The sequence below is a fragment of the Dendropsophus ebraccatus genome, chromosome 6, assembly GCF_027789765.1.
Source record: "Dendropsophus ebraccatus isolate aDenEbr1 chromosome 6, aDenEbr1.pat, whole genome shotgun sequence".
NCBI lineage: Eukaryota > Metazoa > Chordata > Amphibia > Anura > Hylidae > Dendropsophus > Dendropsophus ebraccatus.
The window spans coordinates 92,406,818-92,428,873 of record NC_091459.1 but is presented as its reverse complement, the minus strand read 5'-3'; the positions used below and the strand labels follow the sequence as shown (position 1 = coordinate 92,428,873).

At 39.8% G+C, this 22,056-nt stretch overlaps 1 protein-coding gene across 1 annotated transcript in view; it reads left to right on the top strand.

Moving 5' to 3' along the window:
• Nucleotides 1-22,056, top strand: part of CLSTN2 (calsyntenin 2) — a 390,590-nt gene that overhangs the window by 159,078 nt on the left and 209,456 nt on the right. The window lies entirely within an intron of this gene.

Sequence of the window (22,056 nt, the reverse complement as noted above, 5' to 3'; positions counted from 1 at the left end):
TTGACCACAAAGGCAATTTTTCCATCAAATAACTTAATTTGCAGAAATCGTATGTTCAATATTAACATGCTTCCAGTTCTGGTCATCAAACTGTTGTCGCTTTGAGAAATGTACCTTGTGCATGTTTCATTAAAGATGTCATTTTTTCTTAGACCATTGGAAGCTTTACACTTTTTTTTTATAACCTAGTAATAGTAGTAAGTAATTACATACATGGTTTCTAGCTGTTTATTTATTATTTATTTTTATTTTTTTGTGCTGCGATTATGGAGAATATTCTCCATAAGTTTTATTTGACTTAGGCCTAATAAACATAGTGGGAGATTTATGAAACTGCTGTAAAGTAGAATTGTCTTAGTTGCCCCTAGCAACCAATAAGATTCCACCTTAGATTCCTCACAGATTCTTTGAAAAATGAAAGGTGGAATCTTATTGGTTGCTAGTGGCAACTGAGACAATTCTACTTTATGTCAGTTTCATAAATCTCCCCCATAGTTTTGTAAGGTACCTCACATGGTAACATATTCGTTTTGCAACTTGAAATAGGATGAATTCCACAATTTGTTTTCTGTATGGATTTTAAAACTCATAAAAAACATCTGTATACCCCTATCAAATCAGAGGCATAAAGAAGTACAGTAGGGTTAAATGGTTAATGTTGTTTTAACAAACAACACACACTCAATAGTAAAAGAAAATATTAAGCCTTGTGAAATATCTTATTAGATAAAAATGTCTCTAGCTGAGGGCAAACCAAAAATTTGAGCTGGCACCTCCTGATAGGAAAACTGCGGAATACCTCCATCTGCAAGTTATGACCAATCCCAGGAAAAAGGCATAATTGCCCTCTCTAATGAACATAGGGGGGAATTCCTGTACTCCAGTCTTACAGAAATCTCGACCCCATGCACCACACTGGATTTTTTAGGAGGTACATGCCTCTCAATTATTCCAGAGCAGATGTACATTTCTGCCATGATTTATACCTGCTAGCAGGCCTAAATCCTGACAAACAGGTGCCCTGCTGTACCCCCTGCCCGCCTATTAGGCCATCTAAGTGTACACCAGTGAGAAGGCAAAAATCTGCTCTTTTTGTCATATTTTTGAAAAATTACCCCCCCCCCCCTCATGTGAGTAAAGTAATGCCTAACTCCCATGACAGGAAGCACTACATAATATTGAGCCAGTGTATATAGGTGGTGTTAGGCTATGTTCACACAGTGTTTAACAACGTCCGTTGTGTCGCAACAGATGCTGGTAAACTGCGGGCTGCATTCAGGACATTCCTGCAATCGATACCTCTGTATTGGCTGCAGGAACGTTCTTTTTTACAATTGATTTCGGCAACTGTAGGGTGTGCGCACGAATCAATTAGCCATTCACTTCAATGAAATGTGCGGCCGCCGTTGCACATTACATTGTGTGAATAGCTATTATTTCCGGACGCAGATCATTGAACTGTGTGTAAACACAGCAGGCGGCATTGCATTGACTTCAATGCAATACCGCCCCTGCAGTAAAGAACTGACGGTTATTCCATTGCAATCAGCGTACATTCTTTACATTATAAAAAGAATGTAGTGTGAACATAGCCTTATAGTATATTTTACATATTTGAAACATGTTTATTTGAACATAGAGACGTAAATTTGTAAGTAAAAATAACTAAATTGGCTGTTTCTTAGAGGAAAATGTCATTTTATGTGATACCAATGAATACGTTTAACAATAACCTTTGTCAAGGAAATAAGAGCTTAATAACTGATGCTTTGGTCTATTTCCTTATCTTGTAGAGCTTTCATTTCTCCTTACCGTGTGTTTGATGTTGTTTGTCTTGTATGCATCTTGCTTAAACATTTAGTTTCCAGCTTTTAAGTTGTGAATGACATTTTAGATTTAGCGTAATGACTTTGTACACGATTCCATTTCAAATGCAAATTTCTCTTTTTTGTTTTACTTTCAACCTAATACCAGCTTTAATACCTCGATTATACTAATTGTCGCACCTGTGAAGGTTTGTGGTAATCACTCGTCAATGTCTCATGCTAGAGAATCGCAGATCATTAAACTACACTACTAAAGTACAGAATCATATGTGATGTATCAAAGTCTATATTTATTGCTAGATCAAAGTCTGAGAGTCTGGGGCCAGATACTGGTTGTTCTGCACTAAATAAAGCAGAGTAATGCTGCGTTGACACGAAACAATTATTGTGCAAATTTGCAATCGAATTTGAACGATAATCGTACGTGTAAACGCAGCGAACGACGAGCGAGAAATCGTTCATTTTGATCTTTGAACATGTTCTTAAATCATCGTTCATCGTTCACAAAAAATTGGCAGATCGTTCTGTGTAAACAGTCGTTCAACGATTTTACCTATGTGCAATATAGGCTTAAACAATCGCAAAACAAATTTTCTGTACTTTCCATCTAAACGCTGATCGTTATAAAAAAAATTGTTACTTCGAAATCGTTAATCGTAGGATCGGGCGAATTATCGCTCTGTGTAAACGTAGCATTAAGCAAGGGAATAATGAGTTTCTGAAGGTCCATACTATGATGGCACAGGCTCCCCATTTTCCACCATATAGGGCTCTAAATTGCGAACGGGAGCGCTTGGGAGTACGTGTTGGCAATCTGCGGGATATTCTCTGCACGGATTCCCTAGTGTGAACCCTAAGGGCACGGCTTCTAATGGCAAAGCAAAATACATCATAAAAACCTAAATAATCAGCATTGATCATCGTAGAGCCTGCACAATATATTGCTGCCACCTCAATGCTCTATGCATATTGAAGGGACTAGAATCATTCTGTAATGCTGTGATACCAATCTGCTGATATCACATTCAGCACTTTCTGTTCTGTCTTTTTATTCTGGTTTTAGATCAGTAAAACAGATGGGAAATTGACATTATGATGCATTAAGCAATAAAATAACATTCCAGCATACCAGCCTCAGTGTTTCCTAACATTATAGCTACTATTATTGGTGAACTATAGATGTGCAGATGTACGGATCCCCCTGTCCTAAGCTACACCTGAAAATGTGCTTTTAATGAGATCCAGCTGCAGGTTTACAGTCTTACTTGTTGCGCTCTTGTCGGAATTCAAAAATGAGTATATGTTTTTCTTTTTCTTTTTTACCCTTTAGCCTACAGTTACAGTTTTGTAGAGGAAATCCTTTATATTATTTTTCTTTCTAAAGGTCTAAGAGGTCTGACAGATATCATCTACATCTGGATGTAAAAAAAATATTATCTTCCAAGCGCGATCTTAATTTCTTGATTGATGACATATTCATAGGATATAATATAAACAGAACAAAAGGGGCAGCAGGGCTAAAAGAGTGCCACAGTTACTTTTAGTAAGTGCCAATATAGTTAAAAAACTTGTATAGGTATGAAGGTTTGCTACAAAAGCTGAGCTATGAGGCTTTGAGTAAGGATTATATGGATGGGAAACATGTCGGGTAGATTGAACTTTTAATGTACCATTTTTGATGATTTTTTTCAGTTTCCATTATCAGGATTTTAACCATGTTTCTGAAATAAAGTTTCAAGATTTTTAATCCCTGTTAACAGTGGTAAGTTTATCTGTTTCATAATGATAACACCTCAGCTCTGTCCACTTAAAGGGGTTGAACTACATTACCATACACTGACCAATAAGCATTGTCATGAAAGATGCTGTATTGTTCCACTTAGCGCTACTGCCCCCTCTTTCAGCTGATTATGGAGACACCCATACTCACACCATATTCCTAATGATAGACCATCAATGTAAAATCCAGGAAATCTAATAGTCTTTAATGCCGGTTTTTGAGCTAAAGCCAAATGTGGATACAGCGCAGAGAATACGTATCAGTCCTAAATGTTTCCTATTTCTTTTTAATTTATTCTTGGATTTGACTCAAAAACTGCATCAAACTGTGCTGCATCAAAGTGTACACTCAGGATTCCAGCCTAAGTGTATATGGTGACAGTATCTTGGATTAGACTGGACTGGATCTAATATATTGGATATAATGGTATCAGAACAAAATTGCCTGTTGAGTTGGCCACAGTACAGGACATTATTTTATTCACCAAATACATGTCTTCATCTGATTTGTAAGGTTGAGTGTTTTATCCTATTTTCCAACTGGATTCAACCCATAGTGAAAACTTGTGTTACCTAGAAAGCAGCTATGGTGGAGCTTTAGGAACTGCATACAAGGAAGCGACCTACAAAGACAAGAAAATAGCTTGCATGCCCACATCCCTATTACATTTTGGAAACTGTATAATTTTTTTTTATTTTAATTTTTTTTTAAATTAACATTAAATATAACAATAAAATACAAAAACTATAAGGTATCAAGGTGTACATATTAGCTTAACATACATAAACTTCTCCCCCCTCCTCTTCCTTTATTGAGGCAGTGTGGATTATTGGAGGTTATAGAATGGGCCTTTGGTGGGTAGGGGGAGAGGGGTAGATGGGAGGGGGATGAAATAAGAAAAAGGGGAAAATAAATGTCTCTAATTTAATTGTGCTCTTAAGCTGCCCTGATTTATAATGGAACCCCAGTGTGGACTTTGTCAAATGGGATACAGATAAAGTGTAAGGTAAGGCTGTACATTTGAAGAGGTCCTTGAAGGGATGTTAAGAGAAATTGTTGAAATCGTTGTTGGGGGGAGGATTATGTAATGACTTGAGAAGTTCATGTTTTGCAAATTGTTGACAAGATTGTGTTTGCAGAAAAGAACTTAATATGTTATCATATCAATTTTGAGATGTTTTCTGAATTTAGAAATCTTGCTTTTCCAAGTATTATTTTTCCCTGCTATGTATGTAATACATTGTGTGATCACAAACTTTAAAAACAATTGTGATATATATATATATATATATATATATATATATATATATATATATATATATACACGCCGTTTTTTCCGGCATATAAGGTGTATACTGGGCGTATAACGCGACCCCTGACTTTTAAGAAGATTGCCAGGGGTTCACCTTATATGAACCCCTGACAGACAGGAGTTAACTGCAGCTAAATAAAAAACAAAACAAAAACATTTAACTCATCTGGAGCCAATTCCCGACCTCCGCGCGCCTCCCGTACCGTTTCCGGCGCAGGCAGTGTGACGTACACTACCTGCGCCAGGGATGGAGATCGCCAAACCTCTCCTGGGCAGCCGAGTGTCTCATCGGAGAGGCTCGGAGATGCTTGGTTGCCGAGAGTGCTTCAGGAAAATGACAGGGGTGCCAGAAGTTCCCGAAGCCTCTCTCATTCTCCCAAAGCTCTCCCAGCAGCCGAGCGTCTCCGAGCCTCTCCGATGAGACGCTCGGCTGCCTGTGAAAGGTTCGGTGATCTCTGTCTCTGGCACAGGTAGTGTACGTCACACTGCCTGCGCTGGGAACGGTACGAGAGGCGCGGAGGTTGGGAACTGGCCCTAGGTGAGTTAAATGTTTGGGTTTTTTATAATAGTTACCCCATACGGTGGGGATGCGGCCATTTTTGAGCCCCCCACCATAAGGGGCAACCATACCCAGCGTATAAGACGACCCCCGACTTCTAAGAAGATTTTTTAGGGTTAAAAATTCATCTTATTAGCCGGAAAATACGGTGTATATATATATATATATATATATATATATATATATATATATATATATATATATATATATATATATCCCAATGCATGCCTTTTAAGAGAATGCTGCAAAACATGGTGCACGCAGCAAAAAGAAAGGGACATATAGATTTGTTTTGCATGATGAATTTTGACCTCTGTGCTCTGAGTATTTCCTTTTGTGTGCTGAATTTCTACTTAAAAGACAGATTAAGGCCGAGAGATGGATGCATGCCAAGATGAAATTAGAAGCTTTAAGCTTTGGACTTTAAGCAGCTTTCTTGGGGAAAAACACTGTAGGGGAAAGAATAGTTGATTAAACACTGTTGGGATCTTTCAATATTTGTGTGTATTGTTAACCTCTTAGACCCATCATGCTTTCATGGCCACTTTCTCTTCATAGTATTTAGGTAGTTAGGCAGTATTAAGGCATGTTGAATCAGTATTTGTCAGCTAGACTGAGTGGGTGTAAACATTTTGGAAACAAAGCTGTACTTTTTGAAGTGTGAATAGTTTTATGTCTTAAACATTCCATGCAGACTGTGAGTTGTTGTGGTGCTCTAAGGACCACAGAGGGGGAAGTGTATCAAGACCTTGGTGTACCTGGACACCAGTCATACATAAATCTCTGCCCCATGTACTACACTGGATTTACAAAGAGCCGCATACCTCTCAGTAAATATGGTGGTTGCTTTGAGGCAGGAGCAAAAATCTATGTTTTCTCCAGAGCACACATACATTTCTGCAGCAATGATAAATATGTTGCCAGAGCAGGCCATTCTTCCTCATCGCTTTGTCATGCCTCCCTGCCTACTCAAGGCAAGCTGGGTGTACACCAGTGAAAAGGCACAGGTTTTTGCACAAACTGGAAATAGGCTGTATCCTTATTTTAAAAGCCTCAAGCCTCAAGCTGCATCCGCCTTCTCCAGTCAGCAGGATTCAAATACTGATGTAAACCCGAACATTTGGTAATTTCACTCTAGTCAGGAACATGGCTGCCATCTTTAAAGCCACCATATTGGATCAAGAGCATGTTTTTTCCTTTGGGAAGGTTGTCACCAATTTGTAGATATAGATGACGTAGTTCAACTAGGTGTACAATCAATTTCTGAGACAGTTCTGGTTTTCTTTGAAATGCCACATGATATGCTATGGATAGAGAATATGTTGTGTAGAAAAATGTTCTGCAGCAGCGCTGGGTATAGAACTGGGAGGAATTCTATGGGAGGGTAGAAAGCAAAGTAGGAGAGCTGTGATGAACAGCTAAAGGAAATCAATGCATTCTGGGAATTGTAGTACTGAGCAGGTGCTCAAGCAGGTAGCACGGTAATTGTCTGACATAGGAAGAAGCCACAAACACACAAAATAAATCAATTTTTCATGGTTTCAGAACCAGGCAGACAGATAATACTTTATGCAGTATTTAGATTTTTTACCTGGCACAGAATTTTTTTCTCCATCTTAAACATTGGTTCACTGTGCACTGAACTCAGTGGTAGTAAAAAACAAGAATTTCAAATAGCTCTATAATGTATAGGTACATATATGAAACAGACTGTCTTTGGTTTACATGGGAAGCATTTTGTATGAATTGTAGTGTATATACAACTAATGCCAACAATAAAATAAATAAGATTGCAATAATGGCTCTTACCCACTAAGGAAATTTTCTGTCTCTAGGTAGTTGACTTACTAAGCAGCCCGCAGAGTTCTAGAAGTTGGACAGAGCAAGGCTTTCAATCTTTGCCTCTCCCCCCCTTTTCCAGGCAATTAATTCTTCTTGCCGAATTGTCAGGATTCAGCAGCCCTATTTCATGGGCTAGAAAGATAATGCATTCATGTTCCACAAAATACCTGAAACAACATCTGGCACAATATTGCCTACATAAAACCAGGCTCATTAAAGCACTTGCTGTTCTTTGCTGACACCTTTGGCTCATAATCTTTAACTCTGTCATAAGTGGACAGTACGCTTGCTGCCAAATCCTCCTAATCTTGCAGCCTGCAGCCTTGCGGATGGCCACAAATATGTATTCCAAGGAGATCTCTTCCAGGATCACATGAGTTAATTGACCAAAGGGAATTAGTCTTTTAAGCATCAATAGAGCAGTGTTCAATAAAATTGACATACATTTTAATTAAAATAGGGAAGAGGACTCATGTGCGGCCCACCAATTAGATGCTGTCATTGACCCATGAAAGGTACAATATTAGCTTAAGCACCGTATATTACAGACCGTGAAATAGACTTCTGCAGGGACCTTATTTCTAAGCCACACTGTGGCCTTGAAGATTCAATTAATCATCACTGACTTTTAACTTAAAGCTACATCAAATATAACATTGGATCTCCAATGTGATTATTCATGAAAACCCCTTACTGGAGTGTTGTAGGGACAAATACGTAGATAGCCATACAGTGTTGTACGCCTCCAGGGACAGCCACAGGGACTGAACTGTCATATCTCCTTTTTTTTCTAGCTTTTAGATTTGTTTTGTTATCCACTACAAGACTTGCAGTAATTTTGTTATATATTTTATTCATTTATTATTCTTCACATGTTTGAATCTAACAATCACTCAAGGTTAAAGTGGTATTCCGATATCGGCAAATAAATCTTGGACTTTATATAATGCACTTATATACTTCTCCACTATATTTTCTGTATCACGTCTTAATAGTTTTCAGCATGCTGGGTAGGCACTTTGCACCGAGCCAGAGCCACTCAGTCTACTGTTCAAGAGCGGGGACACCTACCATTAACAGCAGTCCTTGCTCCTGTACTTACTTTGCAATGTCATGTATACATACAAGATTTTTTTGCACAAGTTTATTAGTCAGGAGGCAGTTGACTTCCATCATAGTAAGGATAAAGTGATTTTATTAGCAACAAAGCTGCCAGAAAGAACATAAATATTATCTGCAAACTGATACACAGAGACAAAAGCAAAATATACTGTCACAAGGGACACTGATCATAAATGTGCAAACATACTATGGCATGTTGTTATATAGTATATGATTCCGTTTTTCAAGTGTTCTGATTTCCCAGAGAAGTCTCTGGACTATCTCATTCCAGACATAGGAACAACGGTCGATGTGTGTAATGTTCACCCAGCCGATACTATAGACCTGTCAATTATTTTGTGCGGACACAGAAAATCACAGTCATAGTATATTCAGTGGAAGAGATTTATCAAACATGGTGTAAAGTTAAACTTGCTCAGTTGCCCCTAGCAACCAATCAGATTCCACCTTTCATTTTCCAAAGAGTCTGTGAGGAATGAAAGGTGGAATCTGATTGGTTGGCGGGGGCAACTAAGCCAGTTTTACTTTACACCATTTTTGATAAATCTCCCCCAGTGTATACACTACGGCTGTGATTCCATGCAATCTAATGCAATGCGGGAGTGTCAATAAATGGCTGTTGTTGCAATCTACAACAATGGCCGTTGTTTAATGAAAAAATACGCTGTGTGAATGAGGCCTAAAGATATGAAACATATGTACAACACTAGAAATTAAGATAAACAGACTCTACTGATCAGCTGCAGATTATATGCAGCTTCAATGTTGATTCTAAACTTGTCTCACATTAGTGGAATTGTAATGAAGTGAAAGCACTCAGTTACTTTTTAACAAGTGTATCTAAAATTGCCATATGCTATCTGCAAATTCTGTTGCAGAAGCTTGGCTGAGAAAAGCATAATAACTCTGAAGCCTGCGAAAAGTTGCCTCACAAAACTTCAGATAAAAAAAAATAAAGCAATTTAAGCAACATTTTGTCATCATGTGTAATAATGATGATAATAATAATAAAAATAATAACAATATTCATCATCTTCATCATTAATGGTTTGGATATGTCTTCTGGGTAAGAAATCTGCTTGTCTTAATAAGGAACAAAGTGCTATGTGCAAAATTTGTAAGGAAACCGACAGTTTCTGTAAAGCAGCTTAATTTATAATTTATTGGATCAAAGGATTTTTCTGTGGAGCAACAAATGAGAAATGTCTGGATGTTTGTTACAATGTGCACGCCTGTATGAGGTAGTGTCTGTCTATGCTCTAGCACGAGTTTCACAAAATTAAGAAATCGATAATCCAATGATATTTTTTTTATAAATATAGTTATCAGATAAATGTATTAAATTATTAGTTATATTGTAGAGAAACTTTAGAAAAGTAAACAAAGGTTAGAAGACCTACTGAACTCTACCCTGCACAGAGACGGCTAGTATTAGCAGTTCCAAGCTTTCTACCTTTTACTTGCTGTGTAAATTGTAATATCATCATATACAGTATTGAGAGAATCACTCTCCTAACAAGCAGTACCAATCTGATACTAACCATCAGGAGAATAAAGGTGCAAATTTCTACAACCTGTGTTGTAGTAATATATGTAACAGAGTCCTCCGATGCCTTAGTATGTGGCAAATGGACCACTGGACCACTTCAAGCACTTGGGCACTGGTGCAAATGCTACTTGTGCACTGCCTTTAGTTACACTTCTATTCAAATAATAACATAGCATTAAGGATATGCAAGGTATAATGATTGCTAATACAGTATTTGAAGTGACTTTATGATTTTTTAATAAAATGTAGGGGTTTGGTAAAAGTTCTGCCTATTCATTTCCATTTAAGACCACAGTTCAGACTATATATCAGTATATTACCCATGTATTGTAAAGCATGGTTTCCTACACCTTTGTTGGGCAAATTGTAACAAGTGCAATAGCTCCATTAATTTTGCTCAGCTCTATTCTCTAATATGAACATTCTACCATCTTGGATTTCAAAGCACAGCTGTCAAATTGTCACACGGGAGTCTCAAAACATCAAGCTTCCAAAGACCACAGTTGTTATATGCAGTAGAAAACTGTGCCTTTGTCATGTCTTTGCCTTCCAAAGTGGTCCTGACAGCGAGTCCCTGAACTAAATTATCTCTCGTTTTATCTTGGTGGACCTCAGTCATATGCTTTAACCTGATCTATCTTCCTGACAGTCATGGAATTAGGGCAACGTACTTGCCTCTCTGGTGGGTACTGATGTGTATCCATCTGGAAGAAATGGATGCACTCTATAATGTATTTTAATTCCACTATAGGTTAAAATATATTATATACATGCATATTTTTTAACAGGACATGGGTGACAGTCATGAATGCAGTCCATCATTATTTTAATCTGCATTTTTAACTCTAACATATTGTTATCATCTTTTAAATTTCTTTTTAGCTTTTCATGAATTTTCATACTTTTTTTTTTTTTGCAACCAGGTGGCAATTTTAAATCTATAGTTAAAGGGTTGTTCTCATCTTTAAAATATATCATATATAATTTTCATCTTTTAATATATCATAAATAATGCAAAACTAAGTAATTTTTTCCAATGCTTTTCATTAGCAAAATTGCTTACTTTACCATTTCGACCCTTTTCTTCATCTGTATAGGACGCATTGCCTAGGTTCCCAACCACTGCTCTCAGCTCTGTGAGCGGTGGCCAGGCCAATATGTCACATGGATGGTTGGGACCTAGGAAACTTATAAATATGTTTTTACTTGTCAGGAATGTACATTTGTGGAGGTTGGTGCACCCCTTGGCTCATGATGGGCGGCCGAGAAGGCACTGATTTTCTTGGTCTTGTGTTCATTGCGCAGTGTTCATAGCCCAGTCTGAAAACTGTCCTTTTTCTGTCTGTTATATTCAGCCTCACCCACTTGCTGTGTGCTCTGCTGCCAGTTCTGGCACACATGTGATTCTGTTTGGGACCAGAAACCTGGTCCAATAGGGGCAGAGATGGTCTGCTGGTTCCCTATAAGTGTTTGTCTTGTAGTGTCTTGTGTATAACCTACTCAGTGTAGGGACCGTCATCTAGTTACCTTCTGCTATCTAGGGCAGTCTGAGGTAAGCAGGCAGGGACATGGGGTAGGTGCCAGTAAGGGCTCATTTGTCCCTGTTTGTCTTGACAGTTCATAACATGACTGTAGCAGGCCCCCCAGGCGGCATCAGCACCCGGGAAGTGCGGGCCCCCTGCTTCTGGGGGGCCCACTTAGTGACTGGATGCTGTGCCTGGCTGGGGCTGGCTCTTCTCTCTTCACTTGCACGCTGCTGATGCTGGCAGTCCCTATTCCTCCTGTACTCTGTACTGTCCGGCATACCTTGTGTGAGGAGGAGAGGACAGAGAGCATGTGGTGACAGCCCATCTCCCTCCTGTACTCCACTGTCCACATTCTGAGAGTTGTTGTTATTCCGGTAGTTGTAGTCACAGATACATCAGTGCAGGATGGGACCAGGTCTGCATGTCACTTCTGACAAGTTCTTTATTTGGGTGCCCCCCATGATCAGTTCTATTGGTTGGCCACAGTCACCCCAATCCCACACTGGGGCCTGCACAGACTGCAGTACAGTCCTTTAGTGGGCCCTGGCATCTGTGCTGTAGGGTACTCTCGAGAATGCAGGACACATGTACCGCATACCCGGGCGTACATATGTGTGCACCTTTAAGGCAAAAAGGTGGAGATACGAATAGGTTATGGGGGCCCAAACACATTTTTTGCACAGGGGCCCTCTGCATTCTGTGTCTGCCCCTGCACTTTATACAATGATCCAGATTTACTTAAGCTGTAAGACTTATTAAAGTGGTTCAGGCTGTCTATCATATTCTTAAACTGTCTAGTATACATTTAACCAAATATTAGTTGGCTTAAACTGCATCAAAATCCTTCTATGTTGTACAGTGTTACAAAACTCACAACCCTTTACCGGGGCCACTTCTTATTTCAGACTCAATGAAACAGCATCTAAAGTTCATATTAAATGTGGCACAACTCACACCAGAATTTAGGTGCATTTGCAATATATGTATGCCAAACCACGTTTTTGCTTGTGACGTGTTGGTTGTTTTCTTAGGGTCAATAGCATCCAATCTTTTTTTTGCCATAGGATTTAAAAGCTGTCTGAAAAACTATTCAAAAAGTTACTAAATTAAAAAAACACCAAAAATACCAATAAAAAGTAACATAAGGAATTTGCTACAGTTTTAGGCTATGTTCACACTGCGTATGAGTCCGGCTGCATTTCATACGCCGCCGTACATGTGCGGCTGAAACTATGGGTGTGGGAAAAATAGACATGCGGCCAAAGGGCGTACGAACCGCGAACATACGCCCGTAGTACAGTTATGCTTCCCTAGCTTGTTTCGAAGCGATCTGAGGCAGGTAATTTACTTGGAAATCTTCGCCCAGCCCTGTAAACCACACAGAACCTTTTGGATCGAAAAATCAAGTTCAATTTGGCTGAAACAAGTACTCCGTACGGGACCGCATGGTAATTCACGGCCGTGAGTTTCAACATTTCCGTCCTCAAACAATGGTCTTGTTAATTTTTCATCGTATACGATCCGGCTGTAAGCTCATACGTAGTGTGCATTGTGCGGCCGTATATCGTATACTTTCAAGCGAACGCATCAACCTCAAAACTACGTGCTTATATTCGCGGTTCGCACTACGGCTGGAAACATACACAGTGTAAACATAGCCTTAGGCTGATCGCACCATTTTTTAAGGTAAAAAAATTCAGGTTTTTCTGATAATAGAGGCTGTAAAAAAATGATGTGAACATAGCCTACTGTATATATGGGTTCACCATAAAAGAACACTGTGAGAAAGCCTTAATTCACATGATTAATGAACTTGTACATATTATACGATCTGCAGCATACAGATCTGTAGTTCTCATTCTAGGCCTTTTCTTTCCTGAGCATGTGAACAAGGCATAAAGCCCTATTCCTATGCACTGCTGATCAAATAGCTGCAGAATCCTCATGTAAATTCTGTCAGAATCTACAGCTGTGGAACGTATATCCCCCTGTAATATGACATGTATGAATGCAGACATGTATATAGATGTTTTTCTGAGTCACAATAAATATTGTATTATCCCTTTTAACAAGACTAGAGGTACAGCATATACCTCAGAGTACATAAATCATTTATTGCTGACTGGCAGGAGATAATGTGTGGTGTCAGGAAAAATACTTGTGAAACACCTGAAAACAGACTTTGGAGGTTCAGAAATGAATATGAAATTCACCTGTAGTTGAAAAATCTTAAGTGGAAAAGCTAAAAATAAATTCTGGGCAACATTATAGTTTAATAAATAGTATTTTTAGCGTGAATGTCAAAAATAGCAGCGAATAGTGCTTACAAATATGTTGGTTTAAGGACAGAATGGGGGACTTTTGACCCTCCAGCTGTTGCAAAACTACAGTTCCCATCATGCCTGGACAGCCAAAGCTTTGACAGACCATCCATGATAGGAATTGTAGTTTTGCAACAGCTGGAGCGTCAAAGGTTTCCCATCCCTGGTTTAGGCTCTAACAATTTACACAAACCAATCAAAGATCTACTTGACACCACACGAATCCCTCCCACACCCTCATATTGGCCACTGTCTGTACAGTATCTTCTACCAGCTTTTTTGTGTAGAGCTCCAGCATCATAACACACTAGTCCATGTCAGCATCAGGCTCTTTCTAGGCCTACACTAGTACAGGGCCCTATACCCATGAGTTTACAGCTGCAAAATTAGTCATTCTCAATCTCAGTTTTCATGACAAGGCATTGCAGCGCTGATGTAAATGCAGCTGACAGTTCTAGCATCCCAGGACCAAAAGGGACACAATCAGCACATAGCAGAAAATCATATCCTCGCCGTGAAATGAGCGAATATACTTAATATTTATCTAAAATGTAGAACTAAGGCAGTACTCTGTCTCCTTGAGGAGAGCCATGCAATGGTCCATGGGAAAAGAGTATGCAAATTAGCTTTTATACAGAGGGAAAATATCTTGTTCTTCATTGCTACTGGTAGCTTGCTTTTTTTTTTTTATAAACAACTTAGCTGCCTCTTAAAACAATACAATGGTATCCTAAAAAAACAAGTCTTTTCCCTTAAAGGGAGGCTGAAAGCACAGATATGCAGACATCTGTGCTCCCAGTTTCTCATTTCTCATTCGAGCAATGCATACTTACTGTGTGCGTTGCTCTGTGATATGGTGTCTTTGTGAAAAATAATCGTTATTCCTTGGTTGACAGTGTCACAGTGGTGTGTTTGTGACATGGTCTGCATTGGCCTTGCACGGCCACTGCCCTACCTCAGTCTCCATCCGATGCTGTAGATTCAGGCCGGTGCCTGCCTGCGGGCAGCAGATGGAAGCTACAGCATCGGATGGAGAGTGGGGCAGGCAGAAATAAGAAAGAAAGAAATATTTTGACGTGTCAGAGAGTCTTGTCACAGGTTGTGAAACACTCAGGGGGAGATTTATCAAACTGGTGTAAAGTAGAATTGTCTTAGTTGCCCCTAGCAACCAACCAGATCCCATCCTTCATTTTCCAAAAAATATGTGAGGAATGAAAACTGGAATCTAATTGGTTATATAAGATAATTCTACTTTACACTAGTTGTTTGATAAATCTCACCCTCAGACTTTAACTGTTGGCTAGATAGAGCTGGTAGAAGTGTTTGCTAAGTGCATTCTCTCCTGGCTCTGTAACATGTGACTGAGATGGTCTCATAATGCAAGGGTTTGGGGCTATTTTCTTCCCATAGACAATGAGCTGGAAAGCGTTCAGTTGAGTGTTCCCGAGCAGGTGTAGATGTCTGCCATTATTTATGCCTGTGAGCAGGCGTAAATCATGGTAAATGAGGCGTGGAAGGAGGCCACACCTTGCTGCACCCCTCCCCTGCCAGCCCCTCGGGTGAGTGGGAGATACATCTAACATATGCCTGGGAGAAGGGGCGAATCTACCTCTCCCTGGCGTAAGCCAATGGTGCAGTGTTCATAAATGCCCCTCTGAGACCCCAAATGATAAAAACTTTGAGATGTTGATACAGGTCAAAAGTTTATTAAAGTGGCAGGCACAATTACAATAATGCTTTACATAATCAATATATATTTTAGATGTTATTATTAATAAAAGCATACTGCATAAAAATATACATGGGAATATTTGCTGGAAAATGCCACTTTCCAGAATCAGCGGTGGTCTCCTGTCCCGAGCAGATTGCGGGATGGCAGGAAAACGGTTTGTAAAATGCCCTAATAAACACCATGGAGATTTACCAGTAGATATGAAATTCACCTGCAGAGTAAATATGTTACGTGGAAGAGAAGAAAACCCTTTTCCAAGGCAACATAAGAAGTAATGTTTATAGTGTGACTGCCAAAAACAGCAGAGTCGCACTTGCAAATGAGCTCGTTTTAATTTTTTAAGAGCTCATTGGGTCTTGTGTTGTTTTTCCCACATGGACTTAGTAACGTTTGTAGTGTGAAAAAAATAGTACGTCATAACTTGTTGTTAAGACAGCAATGTCCATGCGAAAAATTAGGCATACAATTTTTTTTAAAAAACATTTATGCAGTATGAGACTATATTTACCATGGTGCCTATACACAGCTAATGCATTCTAATATATACTTTACTTAATGGATGATTTGTCTATGTTTTATAAATGGTAGTTAACATAGTAACATAGTTAATGCAGTTGAAAAAAGACCAACGTCTATAAAATTCAACCTACAGAAATCCTACTGTGTTGATCCAGAGGAAGGCAAGAACCCTTATGACACACATGCCAATTGTCCCATCACAGGAACAAAATTTCTTCCCGACTTCAATCGCAATGACAATTAATCCCTGGATCAACGTCCTATCACATGTAATCTATTACCCATAACCTGTAATTTTATATTTTTCAAGAAAAACATCCAGGCCTCCCTTATAATTACTTATTTCATGAATTAGCCATGACAACATCATGTAGCAGAGAGTTCCATAGTCTCAATGCTCTTACAGTAAAGAATTAGCATATGTGCTGGTGGTGAGCCCTTCTATTCTCTAGGCATAGAAGATGCCCCCTTGTCATGGTTAAAAGCCTAGCTGTAAAAAAGATCATTAGAAAGAGCTCTGTACTGTCCATTCATATATTTGTACATTGTCATCAGATCTCTTCTAAGCAGGAATGAGCGAACTTTTGAAAAGTTCTGTTCGGTTCGATCCGGCGAACTTTAGTGAAGTTCGGATTAGTCTGAACCGAAAACGAACCTTGCTCTAACAGCTGAATAATTGCAGCTACAATAGTGGGAGTGTGATAGGGTATAGTTTCATTTAGTTGCAATTGATATTACAATGAAAAAAGTGTGTGTGGGGGGGAAAGTGCAAAAATAATGAGAAAAAAAATAATAATAATAATATGAATAATAATAATAAAATATAGTGAATAAAAGTGCCAAAAAAGTGACAAAAAATATTGAAAAAAAAAGTTTACAAGGAGGATGCGGCAGCACTTGATTGCACCCAGGCCAGTATTGTTGAGAAGAGACAAGTTGAGCAGCAGAAGGAGGCAGCAGTTGATTGCTCGCCTCTCAGGCCAGTATTGTTGAGAAGAGACAAGTCGAGAAACAGGAGGAGGCAGCAGTAGATTACTTGCCTCTCACTCCAGTATTGTTGAGAAGAGACAAGTTGAGCAGCAGGAGGAGGCAGCAGTTGATTGCTCGCCTCTCAGGACAGTATTGTTGAGAAGAGACAAGTCGAGGAACAGGAGGAGGCAGCAGTAGATTGCTTGCCTCTCACTCCAGTATTGTTGAGAAGAGATAAGTTGAGCAGCAGGAGGAGGCAGCAGTTAATTGCTCACCTCTCAGGCCAGTATTGTTGAGAAGAGATAAGTCGAGGAACAGGAGGAGGCAGCAGTAGATTGCTCGCCTCTCAGGCCAGTATTGTTGAGAAGAGACAAGTTGAGCAGCAGGAGAAGGCAGCAGTTGATTGATTCCAGTCCAGTATTATTGAGGGGAGGCTACTTGAGGAGGAAGCAGCAGTTGAGTGATTCCAGTCCAGTATTATTGAGGAGAGGCTACTTGAGGAGGAGGCAGCAGTTGATCGATTCCAGGCCAGTATTATTGAGGAGAGGCTACTTGAGGAGAAGGAGTAGGCAGCAGTTGATCGATTCCAAGCCAGTATTATTGAGGAGAGGCTACTTGAGGAGGAGGAGGCAGCAGTTGATTGATTCCAGGCCAGTATAATTAAAAACAGACTACTTGAAGAGCAGGAGGAGGCAGCAGTTGATCGATTCCAGGCCAGTATTATCGAGGAGTGGATACTTGAAGAGGAGGAGGCAGCAGTTGATCGATCCCAGGCCAGTATTATTGAGGAGAGGCTACTTGAGGAGAAGGAGGAGGCAGCAGTTGATTGATTCCAGGCCAGTATTATTTAGGAGAGGCTACTTGAGGAGGAGGAGGCAGCAGCAGTTGATTGATTCCAGGCCAGTATAATTTAGGAGAGGCTACTTGAGGAGGAGGAGGAGGCAGCAGTTGATTGATTCCAGGCCAGTATAATTAAAAACAGACTACTGGAGCAGCAGTTGATTGATTCCAGGCCAGTATAATTAAAAACAGACTACTTGAGCAGCAGGAGGTGGCAGCAGTTGATTGATTGGTCCCCTCTCAGGACCAAGGCTTGGAGGTAATGGACTCTGCCTGGTAGGTTGTCTTCTACCCCTCCCTCTTGTGCCTCGCTTCCTTGCACCAGTGGGATGTTGCTGTCTCGGTAGCACCTCAATTTCCTCCCCTGATGACGATGAGGATAATGGTGCTTGGGGGCGCCACGTCCGATCAGCGACATCATCATCACCACCACTGCTACTGTCCTCCAGTGGCTGGGGCAGGATCTCAGGTGTGGCACTGGATGCCCCTCCCTGGCTTACAGCCAACACCTCCTCTGCAGTCTCAGCATGTTCCACCTGCTGACTTTGGGGGACTACTACTACCTCCTCCTCCTCCTCCTTACCAGTAAAAATTGGTAGAGAATCCAAAGGCAGATCAAGATTTGCCAACAGTTCCCTGGCAGAAGGTGCCCCAAAGGTGAGTGGCATAGTAATAACAGGGGACGGGGTAGAGGACTCTCGCTGACCGTCCCATGTAAGGGTGGTGTCGGATGATCCAGCCGACCTTGTTTGGGAGCTTTGGGCGGTGGAAGTGGAGGATTGGGTAAGCCAATCTAGAACCGCTGGCTGTGTGGTTCTTACAGAACCACTGGGTGTCTGGTGTAGCTGCACCCTGCTGCCACGCCTGTTGCCCCGGCTGCCATCGGGCCTGGTGCTGCCACTTCTCCTAGCCTTACCGCCTGTTGCAGTCCTTGCCTGTGAAGTGCTGGATGTAGGACACTTGGACATGGTTCTTTTGTTGGGGGAAAATGAAAGATGCTACTGGCCGCAAGACACAAACTTTCAGTGACAATCTTGTGGGTTGGCGGCACCCAGCAAAGTAGCAATGTACAGGTAATCACAAAAAAACTTTTTTTTTTAACTTTTTTATATTTTTTTTAAACGTTTTTTAATCAACTTTTTAAAGAACTTTTGTGGTTGCAGGCAGCTATACGGGGTTGACAGCACACAGCAAAGCAGCAATGTACAAGTTATCACAAACGAACAAACAACCTTTTTTTTTTTTACTTTTTTACTTTTTGGGTTGCAGCTATACGGAGTTGACAGCACCCAGCAAAGCAGCAATGTACAGGTTATCACAAACGAACAAACAAACCACCTTTTTTTTTTTTTTTTTTTTTTTTTTTGGGGGGGGGGGGGGGTGTTCTTTTTATGTTTTTTTTAATGAACTTTTTTGGTTGCAGCTATACAGGGTTTACGGCACCCACCACAGCAGCAACAACTAGTGTCTCCTCTCAGTCACAGAACGGTAGCTGGTTCTCACTTCTCTTCTCATTTTCTCTATCTTTTTTTTTATCTCCCTATCTCTCCCTAGATATCACAAGTTTTTTACTTCCTATCTCTGCCTATCTCTCCCTCTCTCCACCTCCCTGTAGCTATCTACTTGTTTGCCTATCTATCTATGTGCTTTCCCTCCCTAACTAGCACGGAGCTCCTCTCTCTCTCTGATGTCTAGACACACAATAAGAAAGAGCAGGGACGCTCAGGCAGTTCCTGTTCCTGAAGTGATGTCACACACCTTGGTATTCACATAAAAACAGGATAAAAGGGATTATAGGAGTAATAATTCCTTGTATCCTCTTCCATTCTGTGAAAACAATAAAGTTTTGCGTCGCCGTTGCGATTTTAACGAACTACGTAACAAACTTTTTGCAAAGTTCGTAACGAATCTGGTTCGTAACGGTTCGGTTTGCTCATCCCTACTTCTAAGATGTCTTTTTTTCTAAACTAAATAACCCCAAGCTTGATAACCTGTCTTGGTACTGAAACCAACCCATTCCCATAACAACCTAGGACGCCCTCCTCTGCATCCACTCCAGTTCAGCCATGTCCTTCCTATATACAGGTGCCCAGTACTGTACACAGTATTCCATGTGTGGTCTGACCAGTGATTTATAAAGAGGCAAAACTATGTTCCCATCTTTAGCATTTCGGCCTCTTTTGATGCATCCCATGATTTAATTTGCCTGGGCAGCTACTGCCTGGAACAGTGTTTAATTATTTAGCACACAATTGTACTTATTATTTTTAAGACCCAAGTGCATAACCTAACATTTATCCACATGAAACGTCATTTGCCATTTCTCTGCCCAAGCCTACAGCTTCTCCGAATCCCTCTGTAATATTAAAATTTCTTTCTCTGTGGTGATTACTTTACCCAGTTTTGTATCATCTGCAAATATGGTGTTTCTACTCTGCAGCCCCTCTACAAGGTCATTAATAATTATTTTAATTAGAAGTGCACCCCATGTGTGTAATTTCAGCTGTTTAAATAGCGGAGAGAGATCGGAAGACATAGGAAATAAGCCAAGGCCTAGTTTTCATTCAATGTATAAGGTCAGAAAAAGTGCAAGTGCGACTATTGTTATTTTTAGCACATAAAAGAGGCATATTATGATGGTACAATAACTATCCGGTCCTAGCCGTGATGATGATAATTAAGACTTTTGTTACAGTAATTATCATTAAGCTTCGGTATGTGACCAAAAAGTTAATGAGAGCATAGAATGAATTCCACTGCTAAACAAGCCCCTGCTAAAGACTGTCACTGTTGGGTGAAGCTATGAGCTAGAATAGGCAGCTTCTAAAGAAATACTGTTATTATAAAAGTGAATAATCATATAAGGGAATCAATAAGCTGCAAAGAGAATCAAACAGTCCATAAAATGAAAAAATATCTTTCTAGAATTTTATAAATGTATATACTTTTAAGATACACTGTTATTATTATTTATGCATAATATAAATGTGGCATCAATTGAAATTTCACCATCCTCATGAGAGAGTCCTGGTAGTGATTGAGTTGTTATGACTTTTAGGACAGCATAGCTAAAGTTTAATATTCTACTAAACATTTAGATTTAAAGATGTTGTCTCATTAAACAGACCCTGCACTGTCAACAAACTTTGCGTGGATGGATAGTTCCCATGAATATGAGAAAATTTGTATTTTGTATTATATCTTATCGGAAAAAATGACGTTTTCTCCACTTACAAGCCACTTCTTCTCCCCTTGCATCCTGCACTTATCATTCACTCTTAATTCACTGTAAAAGCTGTCTTAAGAAAGGAAAAGGACTCTCAGCTGACTGATGGATCGGTGTACATGTCTGGAGAAAACTAAATTAGAGAAGTAGAATAAGGTAGAGTTCTAGAGGTGCAGTAAAACATAAGATCATGGAAAACTGACATTTAGATCCAGAGCCTACAAAAGGAGGAGCTGCTCATAAATGCCAGCCAGATACATGTCATATAATGCTGTATTTCTCCTAAACATACTAGGTTGCTTATTCTGAAAAGTTACTTAAAAGTACAGATACACTATGATAACCTCTAAAAGTCACCAGATGGTTGACTCGTACAGAATGGGGGCTTGCTCCTGGGACCCCTGTTGCTCAGCTGGTAAAACTGGTAGGTTATGTGTCTCTCTAAACATATCCTTTGCAGCAGCAGGAGAGGCCAAAAAGTATACCTGTCTCTATGATGCCCATATGCCCTAATTTAGTGGATGGTGTATGGATTGTTATAAGACAACACTGTTAAATCTTTAACAAGGAAATAGTTAGTACCTCTCAAAGCTAAATACATGAAATGCTATTGGTAAATGCCGCAAAGTTCAGCAACAGTATATGGAAATATGGAATTAAAGGTGTTAAACAAGATTTGACAAATCGATTTAATATTTATGTAAACAATTCATTCTAGTGTTCTGTGTCTGGTATGCAGGTCACCCCATTGAAGTAAATGGGACTGAGCTGTGGTATAAGAAACAGTCAATGGCCAGAAGTGGCCTCTTGTCTTGAAAAATTCCAAACTAGTAACTTATTAAAGCTTGTTGAAATTTCTACATAATCATGTTTTCTCTAATTGCTTTATCGATATGTCTCGATGATTGTAAATGGTTTTAACTTCTGATATGC